At 41.0% G+C, this 6,536-nt stretch overlaps 1 pseudogene; it reads left to right on the top strand.

The window, feature by feature from the left end:
• Nucleotides 1–4,449: 4,449 nt before the first annotated feature.
• LOC102758909 lies at nt 4,450–5,260 on the top strand (annotated as a pseudogene).
• The last annotated feature ends 1,276 nt before the right edge of the window (nt 5,261–6,536 follow it).

The following is a 6,536-nucleotide window of genomic DNA, read 5'->3' as shown; positions in this document are numbered from 1 at the left end:
TGAATCTTTGGACTGTTTGAATTAAGCAAAACAACCTTTGGACTGGGCCAAACCAACAATGTTTTATAAACATGATTTACAAAGCCAGCAGTGTGGCAGATATCCTGACCACGAGGACTGATGATTCTGGATTCCATCTGAAGACAGTAACCAATCATTTATAGCTAAAGAGTAATTCGGTTTTACAGCATCAATAGAAATTCTTTCTCCCTGCCTGGTGTGGCTCCGTTGGTTGGGGCATTGTGCAGTACACCAAAGGTCTTCGGGTTCTATTCCCGGTTAGGGAACATACCCAGCTTGCGGGTTCAATTCTGGTCGGGGCCTGTGCAGGAGGTAGCCCACCTGTTTCATCCTCACATTGATGTTTCTCTCTCTCTCTCTCTCTCTTTCAAATCAATGAAGGCATGTCCTCAGGTGAGGATTTTTTTTTAAAAAAGAAATTCTTTCTTTTTATGTAATTACTAGAGGCCCAGCACACAGAATTTGTGCGTGAGTACAGTCCCTAGGCCTGGCCTGCAATCAGGGCCATCTTCCCTGGCTGCCCGCAGCCAGCCCCGCCCACACCCTGGTTCCCTGTTCACCATCGGAGGATTGGAGCCTGATAGCTGGGGAAAGGGTCTGAGAGGTTGGCCATTCCCACCTGCTCGCTGGCCCCGTCCCCACCATGGGTTGCCCTCTGTGTGTGGGGCGACTGGCAGGGCGGGGCCTTGGCCTGGAGCCACCTGCGTCCCCTGCCACCATTCGGTTCCCCATTTGCCATCAGGTAATCGAAGCCTGCCAGCTGGGGAAAGAGACCCAGAGGTGGTCAGTGAGCCTCATTGTGACTGGTCAAGCAGTTGTTCTGGTTGTTCTGCTGTTAGGGTCAACTTGCATATTACCCTTTTATTATATAGGTTAGGATAGATGCCTGGTGCACGGGTGGGGGCCAGCCAACCTGCCCTGATGGGAGCCCTGGATTGGGGTGGGGGACCCCACAGGGGGGCGGGGCCAGCTGGGGTGAGGGACCACAGGCAGTTTGCAGGCCAGCCACGCCCTCGATCAGGGTGGGAAATCCCTGCTGGGGGGTGGGACTGGCCGGGGTGAGGAGCCCTGGTCATCTTGGTCTCTGGTCGTTCTGCCGTTTCGGTTGCTGGGCTTTTATTATATAGGATTCTTTCCTTATTATCATAAAAACCTTCACTCTGTAATTGGAACACTACTTGGGTGCCTGCCTGAATCTGTGCTCTCTGAGTTGCAGTTCTTTGACCCCACATAAATGCTTTTTGCTTCATTTCAGCTTTTTAATTTTAGGTTAACAGTAGCAAACAATTATTTGCAGAGTTCACGACAGTTTACAAAGAATTAACACATTTAATCCTTAAAATTTCTCTATGAAGCAAAATTATTACCTTCATTTAAAAAATATATATATACTTTTTCAGAGAGGAAGGGAAAGGGAGAGTGAGATAGAAACATCAAAGATGAGAGAGAATCATTAATTGGCTGCCTCCTGCACACCCCACACTGGGGATTGAGCCCACAACCTGGGCATGTGCCCTGACCAGGAAGCGAATTGCGAACTTCTGGTTAATAGGTTGACACTTAACTGCTGAGCCATGCCAGTCGGGCACTACCTTCATTTTATAAGTGAGAGTTGAGAGAACCTGAAAAGATAAATGATGGGCCCAACCTACCATGTGGTTGTGCTAGAAATAACACCTATTCTTCCAATTCTAAGCCAGATACCCATCCACAGCTGTCCTCTAGAAAAACAATTTTCCAGGCAGTGAGTGGACTACAGGATTGTCATCACTAAGTGAAAAGCAGCTAATCATCTTAGTTTTTGTCCCTTTTTTTCAATTGAATTTATTGGGGTGACGTTGGTTAGTAAAAGTATATAGGCTTCAGCTGTACAATTCTCTAATACATCATCTGTATATAGTACCGTGTGTGCACCACACCATATCTCTCTTCTTTTACACAGTATCTCATTTTACAATGAAGGAAAGGATTTCTAAGGAACAGCCCTATGATTAATTTGTAAGTCCTGTGAACTGGCATCTATTTCCATAATAAAGAGAGGGTAAATCAAGGACAATTTCTTCTTTGGAGTAAAGCACTTTTTGTACCAGAAATGTGATTTAAACCCAGTCAAGTTTCCAACTGGGACCACTGATGCCTACATTAAAGTAAGAGTAAATGGATTTATAAACATGTACGTGTTAGCATGTACATCTATATCCATTAAAGTTTTTTAGGAACAAATTACAATTTTTCACATTGTGAATTTATTTAACTGTGGCATTCAATCTCATTCTATAACGTCTTGAAAATTTGCTTAACCATCATTTGAGACTTAAATAAAATGGGGGTGGGCAGAGGCACTTCTCCACTGCTGAGTATACTGTGCATACTCATCAGTGGCATCTGCCAGGCTTTACTATAGCTATGACTTATGTCATTACTGAATAATAGCAACCACTTCCCAGCTTCCCTCTAGTTCAGCGGTTCTCAACCTGTGGGCTGAGACCCCTTTGGTGGTCGTATGACCCTTTCACAGGGGTCGCCTAAGACCATCCTGCATATCAGATATTTACATTACAATTCATAACAGTAGCAACATTACAGGTATGAAGTAGCAACAAAAATAATTTTATGGTTGGGTCACCACATGAGGAACTGTATTTAAAGCACCAGAAGGTTGAGAACCACTGCTGTAGTTGCACACTTCCCCTCAGATGCCAGATGACAGCAGCATCCACCTGCGATAGCCCATACCCTTTGTCAATGCATTTGCTCTCATTCCTGGGGAGGGTGGCACCGAGAGAGAATCATGTAGAAATATACGTACACATTTATAAATTATGTATATTAAGATTTCTAGTTCATGTATAAGGACTGTACACCTACTAGCCAAACTTCTTTAAAATAATATTTCAGGAAAGAATGGGTATTGCAAATCATCACACGAGTTTTATTTTTTAAATCATCTTTATGTGACTGAAAGAAGTAGGTTTTGTTGCTTTCAATTGCCAAAAGGAAGTGTCACCATTTCTTGGCATGAAATATCATGCAATTAGGGAAAGGAGATAAAAGGAGGAGAAATTTAGTGTTAATGTCCCCTAAAATAATCTTAATTTGAAAAGACTGCAATGCTTTTTTCTACATAAGTTATAGTTACTTGATCATTTTATTTAACTAAACAAAATTATAATTTTACAACCTTATTTAATCTAAAAAGGGCTAATATAACTCATATGCTGTTTTTGAAATTATTATATTTCACCCAATACTTATAAAATTATATTACCTTTTTTAACAATATATTTTTCTTCTCTGAGAAAGCTTTCTTTTTCTCCCCCCGCCCCCACCCGCCATTCTCCCTGTTCAAACCATGCACATGCACATCGGAATGGGAACGGGATATTTCAGCATACCTTGGCTCTCTGACTCCTTTCTTACCTTTTTTTTTTTTTTTAATCCTCACCTGAGGATATTTTTCCATTGCTTTTTAGAGAGCACGGGAGAGGGAAAGATAAACAAACACATCAATGTGAGAGAAACACATCCTTTGGTTGCCTCTGCAACCAAGGTCTATGACCTTGACTGGAATTGAACCTGGGACCCTTCGGTCTGCAGGCCAACACTCTATCCACTGAGCCAAACTGGCTAGGCTCCTTTCTTATCCTTTGATGCCTTTTCTGTTCTTCCAGTTTCTAGTTCTTTAAATCTCAAATCCCAAGGTTTGATGCTGTTTGTGAGCTCAGTCTCTAGAGCTCTAATGGGAATACAGGCGTATCTTGTTTCATTGTGCTTTGCTTACCTGCACTTCGCAGATATTGTGTTTTTTACAAATTGAAGGTTTGTGGCAACTCTGCCTCAAGAGTGTCTATTGGCGCTACTTTCCCAACAGCATTTGCTCATTCTGTTATGGTGGTCTGTGATGGGTAGTTTTTGATGTTCCTATTGTAATTGTTTTGAGACACCACAAACCACACCCATACAAGGCTGCAAATGTAATCGATTAATGTTGTGTGTGTCCTGACTGCTCCACCTACTGGTGTAATTCCCATCATTCTCCTTCTGGAGCCTTCCTATTCCCTGAGACACAACAATATTGCAATTAGGCCAATTAGTAAACCTATAATACCCTCTAAATGTCCAAGTGAAAGGAAGAATCTTATGTCTCTCACTCTATTTATTTATTTGTATTTTCTTTCTTTTTTAAAAATTCTAACTCAACGATATTTTTCCATTGATTTTCAGAGAGAGTGGAAGAGAAACAAAAAGACAGAAACATTTATGTGAGAGAAACACATCTATTGGTTGCCTCCTGCATGCACCCTGACCATGGCCTGGGCTGGGGAGGAGCCTATAACCGAGGTACATGCCCTTGACCAGAATCATACCCGGGACCCTTCTGTCAGCAGGTTGGCACTCTATCCACTGAGACAAAACGGCTAGGGCCTCATGACTCTCACTTTAAATCAAAAGGCAGAAATGATTAAGCTTATTGAGGAAGGCATGTATAAAGCCAAGATAGGCCAAAAGCTAGGCCTCTTGCACCAGTTAGCCAAGTAGTGAATGCCAAGGGAAAGCTCTTGTGGGAAATTACAGATGCTACTCCAGTGAACACATAAATAATAAGAAAGGTGAAATAGCCTTGTTGCTGATATGGAGAAAGTTTTAGTGGTCTGTATAAAAGATCAAAACAGTCATAACATTTCCTTAAGCCAGAGCCTAGTCCAGAGCAAGGCTCTCATTCTCTTCAATTCAGTGAAGGCTCAGAGAGGCAAGGGAGCTGCAGAAGTTAAGTCTGATGCTAGCAGACATTGGTTCATGATGTTTAAGGAAAAAGCCATCTCCATAACAATAAAAGTTCATGGTGAATCAGCAAGTGCTGATGTAGAAACTGCAACAAATTGTCAGGAAGATGTAGCTAAGATAACTAAGGAAGGTGGCTACACTAAACAACAGACTTTTAATGTAGACAAACATCCTTCTACTGGAAGAAGGTGTCACCTAGGACTTTACCTGGGAGAAGTCAATACTTGGCTTCAAAGCTTTGTAGGACAGGCTAGCTCTCTAGTTAAGGGTTAATGCAGCTGGTGTCTTTAAGTTGAAGTCAATGCTCATTTTATTACTTCCAAAACCTAGTGCCCTTAAGAATGATGCTACAGCTATTCTGCCTGTATTCTACAAATGGAACAACAAAGCCTGGATGCCAGCATATCTATTTACAAACCCACAATTGAGACCCACTGTTCATAAAAAAATTTAAAGAATATTACTGTTCATTGACAATTTACCTAGCCACACAGGGCTCCTGAGATGTAAATGAGATTAATGTTGCTTTCATGCTTGCTAAATTCACATCCATTCTACAGAACATGCATCAAGGAGTAATTTCAAATTTCAAGTCTCATTATTTAGGAAATCCATCTTTGAAGGTGATGGCTGCCAGAGATAGTGATTACTCTATTGGATCTGGGCCAAGCAAGTGGAAAATATTCTGGAAAGGTTCCCCCATTCTAGATGCCATTAAGAACATTTGTGATTCATGGGAAGAGGACAAATATTAACATTAAAAACGAGTTTGTAAGAAGCTGATTTCAACCCTCATGGATGACTTTGAGGGTTCACGACTTCAGTAACTGTAGATATGGCAGAAATAGAGAGATAATTAGAATCAGAAGTAGAACCTGAAGGTGGGTAAAATGCTATCACACAGCATTGTACACTACAGAGAAATCATGTGCAAAAGAGTCGATTGATGCAGCAAACGTAATTGTTGTGTTTTTTTTTTAAGACATTGACACAATCAACACAAGCTCCAGCAGCCACCACCCTGGTCAGCTGGCAGTCATCAAAAATCAAGGCAAGACCTTCCACCAGCAAAAAGACTATGACTTACCGAAGCTCAGATGATGGTTAGCAATAAAGTACTATTTAGCAATAAAGTATTTTAAAATTGAGATATGTACATTTTCAGACATAATGCTATTGCACACTTAATAAGCTACAGTGTAGCATAAACATAACTTGTATATGCATTGGGGAACCAAAAAAGTTCATGTGACTAGTTTTATTGAGATATTCGCTTAATAGCGGCAGTCTGAACTGAACCTGCAATATCTCCAAGGTATGCATGTATAGGTGCTTTTTAAAATAGCCTATGTGAAAGGCATGCTTTTGTCCCTCTATCTCTATCGCTATCTATCTCTATCTCTATCTCTATCTCTCTCTCTAAACTAAGTTTCTTTTGCCCAAAATGCCCAACCTCACATTAGCAGCACTTTCTTTAAAACAGATGAGGACTGAAAGAGTGAAAATGATTATGTTTGTATTCCTATTCCTCTCATTGGTATAGCAGTGGTCGGCAAACTCATTCGTCAACAGAGCCAAATATCAACAATACAACGATTGAAATTTCTTTTGAGAGTCAAATTTTTTAAACTTAAACTATATAGGTAGGTACATTGTTATTAACTTAATTAGGGTACTACTAAGCTGGCCTTTGCTAAAAACGTCCTCAACCTGATTGAGGTACATTTGCT

Source organism: Myotis davidii, unplaced genomic scaffold (assembly GCF_000327345.1).
Source record: "Myotis davidii unplaced genomic scaffold, ASM32734v1 scaffold168, whole genome shotgun sequence".
NCBI lineage: Eukaryota > Metazoa > Chordata > Mammalia > Chiroptera > Vespertilionidae > Myotis > Myotis davidii.
This window is presented reverse-complemented; position numbering and strand designations above follow the sequence as displayed.